This window comes from Macaca nemestrina, chromosome 10 (genome assembly GCF_043159975.1).
Source record: "Macaca nemestrina isolate mMacNem1 chromosome 10, mMacNem.hap1, whole genome shotgun sequence".
Classification (NCBI taxonomy): domain Eukaryota; kingdom Metazoa; phylum Chordata; class Mammalia; order Primates; family Cercopithecidae; genus Macaca; species Macaca nemestrina.
Genome location: NC_092134.1, coordinates 143,672,583 through 143,687,931, shown reverse-complemented (window position 1 = coordinate 143,687,931; position 15,349 = coordinate 143,672,583). Strand labels below are relative to the sequence as shown.

At 47.9% G+C, this 15,349-nt stretch overlaps 1 protein-coding gene across 1 annotated transcript in view; it reads left to right on the top strand.

The window, feature by feature from the left end:
• Positions 1–614: 614 nt before the first annotated feature.
• The window catches only part of LOC139356929 (disco-interacting protein 2 homolog C-like), a 209,982-nt gene continuing 195,247 nt past the window's right edge, over positions 615–15,349 (top strand). Inside the window, exon 1 of the mRNA XM_071072412.1 lies at positions 615–1,103. The gene's annotated coding sequence lies outside the window, so the exon portion shown is untranslated. The remainder of the gene's footprint in view (positions 1,104–15,349) is intronic.

Genomic DNA, 15,349 nt, shown 5'->3' with positions numbered 1-15,349 from the left:
GGATTCTTCTCCCCACGGGACGAGCTGGGGGCCCGGGAGCGCCACAGACCCCGTGGACCCGGGAAATCGCAGCTTCGTCATAGCTAAGCTCGCCGCGCTCAGCTTTTCCCACCACCTGGAGGATCCACTCTCCGTGCGTCCTTCCCGACCTCAGGCTGCAGAGAAAACGTGGGGGCGGGGATCGAGGAAGCCGCGCGCAGAGGCTCCTAGCGCAGCCCCAGGAGGAATCCTGCCGCCAACAAGAAGCTGTGCGCGCGGCCGGGCTCGGCGCTGACAACAGCCGGATCTACCGGGCCTGCCGCGAGCCTCCGCGTCCAGGTGGGGTCTCCGCGCCCCAATTCCACCCCGCCCCGCCATCGGCGCTCCCCGCAAGTGCGGGGTTTCCACCGGCCCCGGCGTTCGCGCCCACTCACGGTCTCCCTTGCCCCCCCCCCCCCCCCCCGCCCCGGGAGATGCTCCCGGCGTTCTATTCCGCCCTGCCTTGGCCCGCCCCGCGAACGATGTGACCCCGCCCCCTTGCGGTCTCCCCTCCCCCGGTCGCTGCCCCTGCCCCCACCTGTGGCGCTCCGGGCATCTCTAAAGGCCCCAACCAGAGTCCTCCAACCCACCCGCGAGGCTAGCGCACCGGCAACGCGGCCCCACCCCCAGGGACTCCGCCCACTTGTGGTGCTACCCCCGCCTCCGCGACCTCACCCACCGCTAGCGCGGCAGCCACCTACGACGACCCCTGCGTAGGTCCTCCTGCCCACACCCGGCCCCGGCCAGCCCCTGCCCCTTTCTCTGCCCCTTTCCCTGCCCCTGCCCCTGCCCCTAGCCGCGCCCCACCCCCGCAGCCCCTCCTGTGCGCTTGGGCCCCGCCCGTCAAGACCCTTTGACGCTAGGGCCGGGCGGGGGCGCGGGCGGGGCAGCTTTTCCGAGTCGGGCGCGCGCCGGCAGGGTATCCATTGCCTGCTGCGCACCCGGACTAGCGGCTGCCCTCGGCCTCCTCGCCTTGGACGCGGACGACTCCCGGGCCCCCAAGGGCTCCTTGCGGAAGTTCCTGGAGCACCTCTCCGGGGCCGGCAAGGCCATCGGCGTGCTGACCAGCGGGGGACATGCTCAAGGTGCGCGCCCCCCTCCGGGCGGCGAGGGAGGGACGGACGGAGAAGGGGAGAAGAGGGAGAAGGGGAGAACAGGGCAAAGGGGATGGGGGAACCGGGCAGAAGAGGGGGAAGCGATGGGAGGACCCGGGGAAAGGTGGGGAAGCGATGGGAAGAACTGGGGAGAAGAGCAGGGAAGCGATGGGAAGAACTGGGGAGAAGCCCGTGCCCGGGAGCGGCAGGGGTACCTGCGGGGCGGCGGGAGCCGGCAAGGCAGCCCCGGGGTCCTTGCCGGGTGGGGCGGAGGAGGAAGGAACATGGCGATAGGAACCGCCATTCGGAAAATAGTGAGCTTTCCACCCTCTCCGGTTTATGTTTTAAATTGAGCCTGGTAGAGGGGGTCGCCTGGAGCACCTTCCGGGGTCGTTCTGCCTCTGAGCTGTAGGATGGGGCCGGGCTTCCCCTCCGAATCCTGGGTACAGCGCGATCACTTCTTAAGTTGCCCCCGCCCCCCAACTCCGCCCCACGCCACCCCCCAGCTTGTCGAGGAAGAAACGGCCGGGATCCGGCGGGCCTCCTGTCGCCTCGGGCCCTCCGCGGCGTGGGCGGGGTCCCGGCTGCTGCAATGCGGGAAACGGCAGGGGTGCTCTGGGTTCCCGCCTAGCGTCTCCGAGGCAGTCCGGCAGCCCCTCGCGTTTCCGTTGGAAGATTTTAAAAAAGGGTTTCCTGCGCTCGCATGTGCTGTCGCCTTCCGGCTCGTGACAAAACCGAAAACTAAAATGGGTCCCAGGCCCTCCCCGCCAGCCTCCGCGGACGGGAAGGACCAGGAAGCGGGGACTCCCGGACGTCAGCGGCGCCGCAGCGCGGGCTCTGGGCTTCCCCTGTCCTGTAATGTGGAAAGGGCTCTCCAGGAGGGGCCGAGCCTGGGCCCACGACGCAGGCGCTCCGGGAGGACATTTAACATTGAAGAGCGAGAGGTGGTGGAGACTGCGCTCCCCAGGCCCCGGGTGCACGTAGGGGCACCGGTGCCCAGGTTCAGCAGGGTGAGGCCCTCTTGGCCAGGTAGCCTTGTTAAATCTATCTGAAAATCACAGATAACTAAGTATCAAGTCGTCACAGATCATTTTAGTATCCTGAATGAGATGGCTACGGAAAACATGAAAACATCGTTACTGGTTACGTGCATGATGCATCCAAAACATTGTTACCTGCACAGTGGCAGCACTGATATTTGTGGGCTTTTGAACGTGTGGACTGGAGTGTTAAGAGCCCTTCAGAGTTATGACAGTAGTTTGATTTGAATGTTCTTTTCTTGGCGAATAAATGCTGTACATTGAATTTACCCAGGAAACTAGGAAGGTGAACCCACACGAAGGACACAGGCCTGTGGGCTGCTCCAGGCGCCCTTAGGGCGTTGCAGGGCCTGAGCCATGCGCTTCCTGCTCAGCCTCCTGAGAGCCGTGACGGCGTCTCTGTTCTGCCTCACACTGGACCCGCTAGTTTCATATTCTTGTTATGGTTCCGAGGCTACAAGCGGTTGGATTCTGTGAGACACTCTCTGTCTTCCTCCTCCGGCTGCTTTCAAATGGGTCGTCTTTTTTTAGAACTGATTTTTTAAGCAGTGATTGATGGGGTGAGTTGTAGTGCTGTCCTGAACTGCAGAGGGAGCGCACTGAGGAACCTGGGTTTTGATGCTGTGCACATCAGCAGAGTCACCAGCCCAGGGCCCTGTCAGTCCCATTATTAAGCTCATTTCTTGCTCTTGTCATCGTTACTCAGACGCCTTAAAAAAAAAAGCAAACTCCTGCTTGCCGTCACTGGCTGAGTTTGGCAAATGGGTGTTTACCCTGGAAAGAGGGGCATTTTGTCCTCTGGAACGTCTAAGGCGCCCTTTGGTGAGGTGGTCTGTTTCTGACCACTCTATCCCGTGGGCGTCCTTCCTACTTCCACCTTCCCTTTCCGAACGCCTCCGCCTCCAGGGCTTTAACTTTCCTTCTGTGTGTGCAAAGCAGAGGTTATGACTGTTGTGCCAGTGCCCTGTTTTTTCTTTCTTTCTTTCTTTCTTTTTCTTTCTTTCTTTCTTTCTTTCTTTCTTTCTTTCTTTTTCTTTCTTTCTTTCTTTCTTTCTTTCTTTCTTTTCTTTTCCTTTCTTTTCTTTTTTCTTTCTTTCTTTCTTTCTTTCTTTCTTTCTTTCTTTCTTTCTCTTTCTTTCTCTCTCTCTTTCTCTCTCTCTTTCTTTCTCTTTCTTTCTCTCTCTCTTTCTCTCTCTCTTTCTTTCTCTTTCTTTCTTTCTTTCTTTCTTTCTTTCTTTCTTTCTTTCTTTCTTTCTTTCTTTCTTTCTTTCTTTCTTTCTTTCTTTCTTTCTTTCTTTCTTTCTTTCTTCTTTCTTCTTTTTGCTGAGGGCCCAAAACTTGCTGCATCTCAAAAGAAGCAATTGAATCCATTTGTTCACGATGAGCATAAACTGCTCTTTAAGGGAGACTAATTGGTAAACCCGGCTGCTGTGGGTAGAAAGACAGAGGTGGCCGCGGAAGCAGGGCTCTGCCTCTTGGAAGCCTGCACAACCGTCCTGCTTTCTTTCTTCAATATCCGCGGGGGGGGGGTGGTGGTGGTTAATTTTAATAAGCCCTGGAAACCAACAAAGCAGGAAAGTGCTAAGACATTGAGGTGTGAGATTTAAAATGACAACCAGCAGCCTCTCATTCTTCCTTCACTGAGGAAGGAAGGAACCAGTTGCCTCTTCGTTTTGGGGCTGCAGGGTATGTTTGGCAGCGACACTGTCCCTTTGTGCTGTGTGACTCATGAATTGAGATAGTTCTTTACTAAGTGTTTTGTGCAGTAGGTATGAAAATGGGGAAAGAGGGAGCACTGTCCGGGGTGGAGAGGCGTGGAGAGACGCTGTGATACATAGCGAGTCCTTTTCTTCTGGGCTCCTGGTTTTCAATCTTTTTCTTCTTTTTTTCCTAACAGCTTGAAAGATGATTTTTGTGTCTTAATTAAAAGATTGAAGACTGTGGGTCAGACCCAAACTAATTCCATTGGCATCAAAGAAAAGGATTCTTTACATATTTATCTATAGGCATAATTAATTTTTTTATTTTTTGCTGAATTATCTGGTTAGTCAAATCATACATTAGAGAAGTAATATTAAAAATTAAAAAATAAAAAATGTATCTGTAAACATATCCCCCTTCCATTCCAGTCTTTGTCTCTGTGTAATTTTAGAACCTTGGGCCATGATGTACATAGAGTTTATATTCTTTTAATATCTTGCTACTTCATTGTTTTCATGTTTAATCTTTGGGTTGATGTATCACAGGTTACTTGACCGTTTCTTACAGGTGTTTGTTTTAGTTTTTTTTTTTCCCTTAACGCTAATGTAAATTTGAGTGTTTGGATGGTAGTTTTAGCAGAATTTAAGGCAGAGTCTCAGTTAGGGTGATGGATCGATTTATAGTCCCTAGTTTGAGGAGGGAGGTGGCAATATGCCCTTTCTTCTAAAATTGATATGTTAAATCACAATGGACATTTACATGATTTTGAGCACTTGGGACTCCCCTGGGGTTCACTGGTATTGCAAGGTCAGGGCTGGGGATCTTCTGCTGGAGAGGCCCCCAGCGTGCCCAGCGCAGGGTCCTGAGTGTGTTGCTGCAGGACAAGCTCTGGGCTTTGCCCTGCAGCGGCCGTCGCTCTGGGAAGAGCTGGCTGCTCCAGGAATGAGGCCTATGCTCTGAAGCTCACAGTCAGCAGACCAGCAAAGGTCAGCACAGATGACCTTATATGAATCATTCATTTAACAAGCATTCATGGAATACACATTCCATGCAGTTGGAACTTAGAGTGGAAGGCCATCAGTTCACTGTTGTCTCAGCAGAACTTTGTCCCTGGGTCCCTGTTGAACTTAGAGTGGAAGGCCATCTGCTCACTATTGTCTGAGCAGAGCTTGGTCCCTGGGTCCCTGTTGAACTTAGAGTGGAAGGCCATCAACTCACTGTTGTCTGAGCAGAGCTTGGTCCCTGGGTCCCTGTTGAACTTAGAGTGGAAGGCCATCAGCTCACTGTTGTCTGAGCAGAGCTTGGTCTCTGGCTCCCTGTTGTAGCCTCTGCTCCTAGGAGGTGCACGGTGAGTGTTGGGGGACCCTCCACAGGCACAATTGCTGAACAAGGACCCCTCCCAAGGGTGTCAGCCCTAGGCCCTGAGCTCTGAAGAGGAGGAAGGCATTCCTGGGGCCATCTCCCCTTCTGGATACTGAGCTCTGCACAGAGAGAAACTCTTCCACATTCACTGCAGTGAAGTTCATACTTTAGAGACTGGGGCCTGCATTCCCCAGAATTTCCATGGCCACAGGTGGTGGCCGCACCATGCGACTGGTGTCTATGTTCCCTGGAATTTCCGTGGCCATAGATGGTGGCTGTACCATGTGACTGGGGTCTGCATTCCCTGGAATTTCCGTGACTGCAGGTGGTGGCTGCGCCATGCGACTGGAGTCTGTGTTCCCCAGGATTTCTGTGACTACAGGTGGTAGCTGCACCATGCGACTGGAGTCTGTGTTCCCCAGGATTTCTGTGACCACAGGTGGTAGCTGTACCATGTGACTGAGGGTCTGCGTTCCCCTGAATTTCCGTGGCCATAGGTGGTGGCTGTACCATGGGAATGAGGGTCTCTGTTCTCTGGAATTTCCATGGCCATAGGTAGTGGCTGTACCATGCGACTGGGGTCTGCGTTCTCCAGAATTTCTGTGGCTGCAGGCTGTGGCTGCACCATGCGACTGGGGTATGCATTCCTCGGAATTTCCGTGGCCATATATGGTGGCTGTACCATGTGACTGAGGGTCTGCATTCCTTGGAATTTCCATGGCCATAGATAGTGGCTGTACCATGTGTCTGAGGGTCTGCGTTCTCTGGAATTTCTGTGGCTGCAGATAGTGGCTGTACCATGTGACTGAGGGTCTGCATTCCTGGAATTTCTGTGGTCGCACATGGTGGCTGTACCATACAACTGGGGTCTACATTCCCTGGAATTTCCTTGGCCACAGGCGGTGGCTGCACCATGCATCAGGTCCTCTGTCTCAGGAGTTGGTGCCATTGTCTCTGTTACTCCCTCGCCTGACACACAGAGGCAGTTCCTGACTTTATCACTCCCAGGAAACACACAGGCATCTGTTTTGGATCCTTGTTTTATTTCCCCATCACCTTTCTCATCAAAGGGAAATTCACATCCCTCTAAAGCTGAAAATGGTGTGGGGCCCCCTGGTGGTCTTTCCAAGGCATTATCAGCAGGTAAATTAGATCATGTGGGCCAGTGTACCTGAAATGAAAACAGAAAGGTAAGTCGTGTCACTAAGCTTTGGTGGGAGATTCAGGGTCTTTGTTAGTGGCAGAATCATCCAAAGTAAGTTGTTTGTTCACTGCAGATCTAGATGGTTGGCTGTGTCAGGATTAAACTTAGCCAGTGTTGACAGAGTGTCGCTTAATCCCTCACGGAAGCGTGTCAAGTACATTGAAGAATAGCTGCCAAGTCTGCTATTGTCGGGAGAGAGGCAGGTACGTCTCTCGCTTAGCCCAGTGCTGCAGGAGGCCAGGCTCACGTCAGGCTGTGCGTGTGAGTGGGTTGGATTTTTAGCACTCTGGGACGGTAAAGCACAAACATCTATTTTTAACTTGTGGGTGACCTTCTTCTGTGCTGCTTGAGTCTCTGTGGGCCTTTCTGTTTCCTTCCTGAGGAGTCTGTGCCGGGGTCCCAAGCGTTCTCTGGGCTGCACCTCCGCGCCTGCCCAGTGAGGAGCCTCCTCCTGGTGGCTGTGGGACTGGGCTGGGCCCACACTGTCAGCATCGTCTGGGGTAAGCAAGCCCGTCCTTCCACACCTCAGTGTCCCCAGCTGTTGAACAGGGCTAATCAACTGACCGTCAGGATTAATGGGGATCAGATGCGCTCATCTCATAGCCCTGCTTGGTAAATAGCCACTTCCACTCTGTCCTCCAATGTGCTACTCTAGACTTTTTCTTTACCTCCATTTAGCCAGGTGATTCGAGGTGACAGTGACTATCAAGAGGGATGTACAGAGGAAACCAGTGGAAGAGAGCTCGAGGAGCAGACATGGGCGCAGGGAGCACAGTGCGGGGAGCACGGCTGCAGGGAGCATAGGCATGGGGAGCACAGATAGGTGTAGGGAGCATGGGCGCAGGGAGCACAGTGCGGGGAGAACGGGTGTGGGGAGCACGGGCGTGTAAAGCATGGGTGCGGGGAGCACGGGTGCTGGGAGCACAGGGCATGGAGAGCATGTGTGTACTTGCTCTGCTCTGACAGAGGCTGCCGAGCATGTACTCTGTGCTCAGATGGGTCAGAGCCTCAGTGCCTCTTTTTAAAAAAAAAAAAAAAAATCTTTTTTTAAAGATAGGACTTCTGTCTTCCTGGTGGCCCCTTTTAGTCGATACTCTTTTAAGCCTGCTTTTCCAGAGAAAAGCTAGGAAGGATGGCCTATATAGGTTCCAGTCTGGGCATATCTGGAAGAATGGGTCTTTTTTAGGTTTGAGTCTGGCGTACCTGGGGACATCTTTGAACCTCCACTCAGAGTCCCAGAACCACGTGTAGAGGCTCCCCAAATGTCTGCTGGGACTTTCCCCTCTGCTCGCGGATGATGAAGAGCAGAACCTCACCCTGCCACGACCTCTGCGGTCCTCCTTCCTGGAGGGCAGTGCCTTGGTGACCAGCGTGTGTAGGAGTCTGAGCTGGCACCTTCGGGCTATGCTGTGCAGCGGGGGCTCATGCCATGGGGCATTCTTGTGTTCTGCACCGGGACTGGTGACGTTGGGCATCCTCGTGCACTGTGGACCACATGAGGTGCACATGAGCCAGACAGCTCCCGGAATTCGGAGCCTGGCTCTGTCTCAGGCCACCCACCTGTCTGTGGCATTTTTGAGGGATTGTGGGGACCGTATGAGTCTGTGTCCCCACCCTCACTGGCTGGACACCTGTGCCAGGCTGGAGTTTTATGTTTCACCATCCCCTGTTCCGAGTTGTGTGAATATTTATTTTCATTACCTACTCTCATGAGCTTTCCTTTTTTTAAAAAAAAAAAATCGGAGACAGACTTTGAAGTCCCCTGGCCCCACCGTTCGTGGACCTAATGGTATTGCAGAAATTATGACTTCAATTATGTATAATAACTGGGGCTACTTTAAAAGTCATGTAAAGGAACAAGGTGGAGTAGCCATTTCAAGCTGTACATCATGCTGGATTCTTAAGTGAACATTATCAGGCTTTCAACACGTTTTCTCTTTTTATTTACTTTGGAGAATATAATGGATGCTCAGAAGCTGTTGGGATTTAGTAAGAGGAAGTTATCCTTAAGAAGCTATTTAAGCAAGGGGACAGTTGGAGTAAACGTAAATTATGAACACACACCTATTCCAAACCAGAGAAATAAAAGCATCAACTGTACTGGGGTTGAAACTTGGGTGCTAGTGTGTCTTTCCTGCCCACAGTGACTGTGGCAGTGCTGTGGGCAGGAAATTCTGGAAAGAAGACTTGGTGCCAGTGGTAATTTTTGTGACGATTCATTTGCTTTCAGCTCAAGTGACTATAGTCTTACTTGCAAATGGCTAGGTCTCCACCAATGGACCACAACACTGACATAGGACACATGAGAAATGACCCTTGGGTTTTTAACAATTATTATTTTTAATGGACACATTATAGTACATATCCATGGGATACAGTATGATATTTCAATACATGTTTTTCGTGTGTAATTAGCAACTCAGGGTAATTAGCATGTCCATCATCTCAAACATTTGTCATTTCTTAATGCTGGGAATATTTAAAATCCTCTCTTCTAGCTGCTTGAAAATATACAATAAATTGTAAACTATAGTCACCCTACAAGGCTATAGCACACTAACCCTTATTTTTACTATCTAGATGTAATTTTGTATCCATTAGACAACCTCTCCCTTTCTGCCTTCCCGCCGCCCTTTCCTGTCTCTAGAAGCCACTGTTCTACCTTCAGAGGGTAGAATATCGTTTTCCTCATAGAGATCTTTAACCTTCTTGGTTAGATTTCTTCTGAGGTATTTTTATTTTTATTTTATATTTTTGTAGTTAAATGGGATTGCTTTCTTGATTTCTTTTTTCACTGGCTCATTGTTGGTCTATAGAAATGCTACTGATTTTTATATGTTGATTTTGTATTCTGTAACTTTACTGAATTTGTTTATCAGTTCAAAGAGATTTTTGCTGGAGTCTTTTTTTTTTTTTAAATATATAAGAGCACATTGTCTGAAAACAGACAATTAGAGTGCCTCCTTTCCACTTTGGGTGCCCTTGATTTCTTTCTCTTGCCTGACTGCTCTTGACTAGGACGTTCAGTGCTGTGTTGAATAGGAGTGGCACAAGTGGGCGTCCTTGTCTTGTTACAGATCTCAGAGAAAAAGCTCTTAGTGTTTCCCCATTCCCCATTATGTTAGCTGTGGGTTTGTCACATATGGCCTTTATTGTGTTGAGGTATTTTTCCTTCAGTGCCTCTTTTGTTGAGACTTTCTATCATGAAGCAGCGTTGAATTTTATCAAATGCTTTTTCTGTATCTATCGAAATGATATTATGGTTTTTGTCCTTAATTCTGTTGATGTGATGTAGCATGATTATTGATTTGTGTTTGATGAGCAATCCTTGCATCGTGGGATAAATCCCACTTGATCATGGTGTATAATCTTTTTGATTTGCTGTTGGATTCAGTTTGTTAGTATTTTGTTGAGGATTTTTGCATCTGTGTTCATCAGGGATATTGACCTATAGTTTTCTCTTTTTATTGTGTCCTTGTCTTATTTTGGTATCAGGGTAATGCTGGTCTTGAAGAATGAACTTGGCAGGATTCCCTCCTCTTCAATACTTTTGGAATAGTTTGAGAAGAATTGAAACAAAAATGTGTAGAATTCAGCTGCGAAGTCACCTAGTTCTGGGCTTTTCTTTGTTGGGAGACTTTTTATTATTACTTAGTCATACATGTTACTCATTATTGGTCTGTTTTAGGATTTCCGTTTCTTCTTGGTTCCATCTTGGTAGGTTGTACGTGTCCGGGAATTTATCCATTTCTTCTAGGTTTTCCAATCTGTTGACATATAGCTGTTCAAAATAGTCTGTAATGATCCCTTGTATTTCTGTGGTATCAACTGTCATTCTCCTTTTCTGTTTCTAATTTTATTTCTTTCGGATTTCTTTTTGTTTGCTTAGTGTAGCTAATGGTTTGTCTATTTTATTTATCTTTTCAAAAAACCAACATTTTTTTCTTCATTTTTATATTTGTTAGTTTCAAGTTTATTTAGTTCCTCTTTGATCTTTGTTATTTCTTTTCTTCTACCACTTTTGGATTTGATTTGTTCTTGCTCTTCTAGCTCATTGCAGTTCGTTGTTAGGTTGTTTATTTTAAATCTGTGTTTTAAATGTAGGAGTTTATTGTTATAAACTTTCCTCTTAATACTGCTTTTGCTGTATACCATAAACTTTGATATGTTGTGTTTCTGTTTTCATTTATTTCAAGAAATTTTTAAATTTCCTTCTTAATTTCTTCATTGACCCATCGGCTATTCAAGGGCATATTGTTTAATTTCTATGTATTTATACAGTTTTGAAAGTTCTCCTTGTTGTTGATTTTTTTTTTAAATTAAACTTTGTGTTCTAGGGTACATGTTCACAATGTGCGGGTTTATTACATATGTATTCACGTGCCAAGTTGGTATGCTGCACCCATTAACTCATCATTTACATTAGGTATATCTCCTAATGCTATCCCTCCCCCCTCCCTCCTCCCCCCTCCCCACAACAGGCCCCAGTGTGTGATGTTTCCTTTCCTGTGTCCAAGTGATCTCACTGTTCATTTCCCACCTATGAGTGAGAACATGCGGTGTTTAGTTTTCTGTCCTTGCGATAGTTTGCTGAGAATGATGGTTTCCAGCTCCATCCATGTCCCTACAAAGGACATGAACTCATCCTTTTTTATGGCTGCATAGTATACCATGGTGTATATGTGCCACATTTTCTTAATCCAGTCTGTCATTGATGGACATTTGGGTTAGTTCCAAGTCTTTGCTGTTGTGAATAGTGCCGCAATAAACATACGTGTGCATGTGTCTTTATAGCAGCATGATTTATAATCCTTTGGGTATATACCCAGTATTGGGATGGCTGGGTCAAATGGTATTTCTAGTACTAGATCCTTGAGGAATGACCACACTGTCTTCCACAATGGTTGAACTAGTTTACCGTCCCACCAACAGTGTAAAAGTGTTCCTATTTCTCCACATCCTCTCCAGCACCTGTTGTTTCCTGACTTTTTAATGATCACCATTCTAACTGGTGTGAGATGGTATCTCATTGTGGTTTTGATTTGCATTTCTCTGATGGCGAGTGATTATTGTAGCAGGACTAGCCTCAGACAAAACACGATGGGAGGCTACATGTATCAGCTAACAGAACAAAACGTTTTACACTGCTTTCTCAAACAATGTCTGGAATTTACAGATAACACTAGTAGTTTTGGTCAGGGGTTAATATTATTATTATTATTTTAACCACCAGGGCCAGGTGGTGGTGCCAAGGTCGTCTAGCTATTTATCTTACTTCTGTTTCTTTCTAACTTTTTGTTTTCTCCCCCTTCTCCTGTCTTATAAACTAGGGAAAAGGGGAGACGGGGAAAAGCTGGGAAAGACAACAGGAGAAGTGGTGGTCTCATTCTATATTATGAGCATTTTTTCATGTCTCTATTGGCTGCATAAATGTCTTCTTTTGAGAAGTGTCTGTTCCTTGTTGTTGATTTATAGCTTTATTCTGTTAGAGTCTGAGAATATCCTAGATGTTATTTCAATTTTAGAAAAAAATGTATTGAGAATTCTTTTGTAGCCTAGCATGTGGTGGATTCTAGAGAATGTTCCATGTGCTGAGAAGAATGTGCGTTTTGTATCTGTTGGATGAAATGTTCTGTAAATGTCTGTTAGGTCCATTTGGTCTACACTGGACTTTAAATTTGATGTTTTGTTGTTATTTTTTGTCTAGATGACCTCCAGTACTGACAGTGGGATTTTGAAGCTCCTACTATTGTTGTGTTGGTGTCTCCCTGTCTCTCTCTATACATATATATGTATATATAAATTTATTTGAGACAGAGTTTTGCTCTTGTTGCCTAGGCTGGAGGGCAGAGGTGCAATCTCAACTCATTGCAACCTCCACCTCCTGAGTTCAAGTGATTCTCCTGCCTCAGCCTCCCAAGTAGCTGGGATTACAGGCATGTGCCACCATGCTGGGCTAATTTTTTGTATTAGTAGAGACAGGGTTTCACCATATTGGCCAGGCTGGTCTTAAACTCCTGACCTCAGGTGATCCACCTGCCTCCACATCCCTCCCAAAATGCTGGGATTATGGGCGTGAGGCACCGCGCCCGACCTCTCTCTCTATTTAGATCTACTAATATTTGCTTTATATATCTGAGTGCTTTGTTGTTGGGTGCACATATACTCGTAATTGTTATATCCTTTTGCTATTTTGATCTCTTTATTATATAATTACCTTTTTGTCTCCTTTTTACAGTTTTTGACTTAAATTGTGATTGATCTGAAATAAATATGGCTACTCTTGCTTACTTTTGATTTCCATTAATGTGGAATGTGTTTTTCCATCCCTTCACATTTAGTCTATGTGTGTCTTTGCAGCTGAACTGAGTTTTTTGTAGGCAGCATATAGTCGGTTTTTCTTGTTTTAAATTCATTCAGGCCGTCTCTATCTTTTAATTGGGAATCTTGGGATTATTTTGCTATTGATATCACAGTCCAGACATTAAGATTTTCTCACTTAAGTCGCTTGTACACAAATTAATATGAAGAGGAAGTAGAGTTTTTCTTTTGTCCTTTTGAAGAGAGTGATGGATTATTATTTTGACTTCATGCAAGTGAGGGACTCACCATGCCTGTTGGGATTTTAGAATTTCTTTCCTGTTATTAGGAACAGCAATGATCCGTAATGGGTTCCTGGAATCATCCAGTGATGGTCTGAATATCTTAAAAGTTTCCTTTCATGTCTCATTTTCTATTTCTCCCCTAGTAGCCATGCACCCGGGGCAGGACATGGCCTTACATTTCCTTGGTTTCTTGATGATTTCTTAGGTTTAGTGTTTGACACAGTTAGGATTCTGGATAAAATCAGCCCTTCTGGGAAGTGTGTAAGTCAAACAAGGACTTTCTGGTGGCGTTATACAGGTTTCCCATGCCCCGTGAGTACAGGAATAGCCCCCTGGGGAAGGAGAATGGGCACATGATGGCAGGGAGCCATTCTTGGATGGTCCCATCGTTCTGCAGGAATTGTCATGCAGGAAGAAGAAGCACATGGCGACTGAGCTGGTAGTGATTCTGCTGATAGTTTTGATCGTTATGATTTGCTCCTGAAAGGTGATGTGGGATGAACTGCAATATTTAGAATGCTGACATTCCTTGAAACAAAGATATAGAAAAAGGCTTATAATTGCATGATGCCTTGTAGTTTTCAGCTGCTCTCATGTGGATCCTTTTTCGTCCTTCTGAAATGCTTTCCCAGGAGAGAGCGTTGTTCTTCGTGTATAGATGAGGAGCCTGGGTTTCAAATGGTTAGGAATTCAGTGCACGCATTGGAATCTTTAGTTTCCTGGAACATTTTCTATTCAAGTATAGACCACATGGCCTCTAAAGGCTGGCTCATTCTTAACACCGCGAATGGGGATCCAGCCTCACGTCTGGGGTGGGTGGCAGGAACTCCACAGCCATCCTGGGTGCTCTGGGGTGGGGTGGCTGAGCTGTGGCAGCCCCTCCCAGCTGAGCAGCAAGGCTGGGGAAAGCTCATTCCATTCCCCTTGGTTCTAACCAGGTAGAGGCTTACACTGCACATTTCCTTAGCTGGGAACCTTTAGAACTTTACATTTAAATCTAGTCTGTGATCCAGGGGTAGACACATGGGTATTCACTGTACAATTCCTACATTTTTTTGTATATTTAAAAATTTTTTTTATGTGTCGTGGATGACAAAAGAAATGAGACCCCTTTGAGTTAGCTTTTCTGTACAGCATCTTCTAGAATCAGGAGGCTGGACAGGGTTTAGTTTCATCAGAAATCTGAATCTTTCTGGTCAAGAGACGGCACTATTAAGTTCTTGGTTGTGTGGTTTCTGGGAAAGAAATATTCTAAATGAGTTCCAGGAATCACCTCTGTGGGATTTCTACAGGAAAAGTGACCACTCTTGAAGCTTCGCTGTCACTAACAAGAATAATGGTGACGGTTTCTAAGCTGTCTCCAGCCAATCTTTAGTTCTTTTATGCAGAGTGCTTTTATTCCAAGTGAAGTGCCCTTCTGTTTAATAGTGACCTCCAGTTATTACAGGGATTGCAGCTGCATTTGATGGACGTGAACCTGCTCATCTCTGGCTCCCCAGCTTCGCCTCTGGGGTGCGTGGCAGGAGCTCCATAGCCATCCTGAGTGCTCTGGGGTGGGAAGTCTCTAGGGGGAGTGGACAGTGCATGGCCGGGACGTTCCTGTCCGACGTTCCACACTGGTGTATGGGCGTCTCTGCCCTGTTTCCTCCGTCCGTGCGTCTGTGGCGTTTCCTCTGTTCGTGCATCTGTGGACTGTTTTCTCCGTGTGTGCCTCTGTGACACGTTTTCTCCGTCCATGCGTCTGTGGCGTTTCTTCCATCCGTGCGTCAGTGGCGTTTCTTTCGTCCCTGCGTCTGTGGCACTTTTCCTCCCTCCGGCGTCTGTGGCACTTTTCTTCCCTCCATGCGTCTGTGGTGTTTCCTCCGTCCGTGCGTCTGTGGTGTTTTCTCCGTCTGTGGATCTGTGGCGTTTCCTCTGTGAGTCTGTGGCCTGTTTTCTCCATCCACGCTGAAGGCCGTCACTTCTCTCTAGTCACCACTTACTGATCGCTCCCTGTGTGCTGAGCCTGTGTCAGGCGTGTGGCGTGTGTCACCTGTGTGGCAGGGGTTTGCGTGACACACAGGGACACACGCTTGGGGAGCTGCAGTGATGGGGTCATAGCCACGCAGCTCAGCCCTCGGTCTGAGGGTCTTGGTACCCACCCAGCTCTTCCCGAAGCAGCCTCGGGGCAGATCCCAGCTCTGCTTTCTCTCCTCGAGGTACCTCATGAGGTAAACTAAGCAAATCGAAAGTAGGAAACAGTTGTGAAATGAGGCCTGGGTTCAAGTGTGTGTGTTCATTACTCTTTACATGTTTACTTCACGTACCCCCAATGATATACTTTCC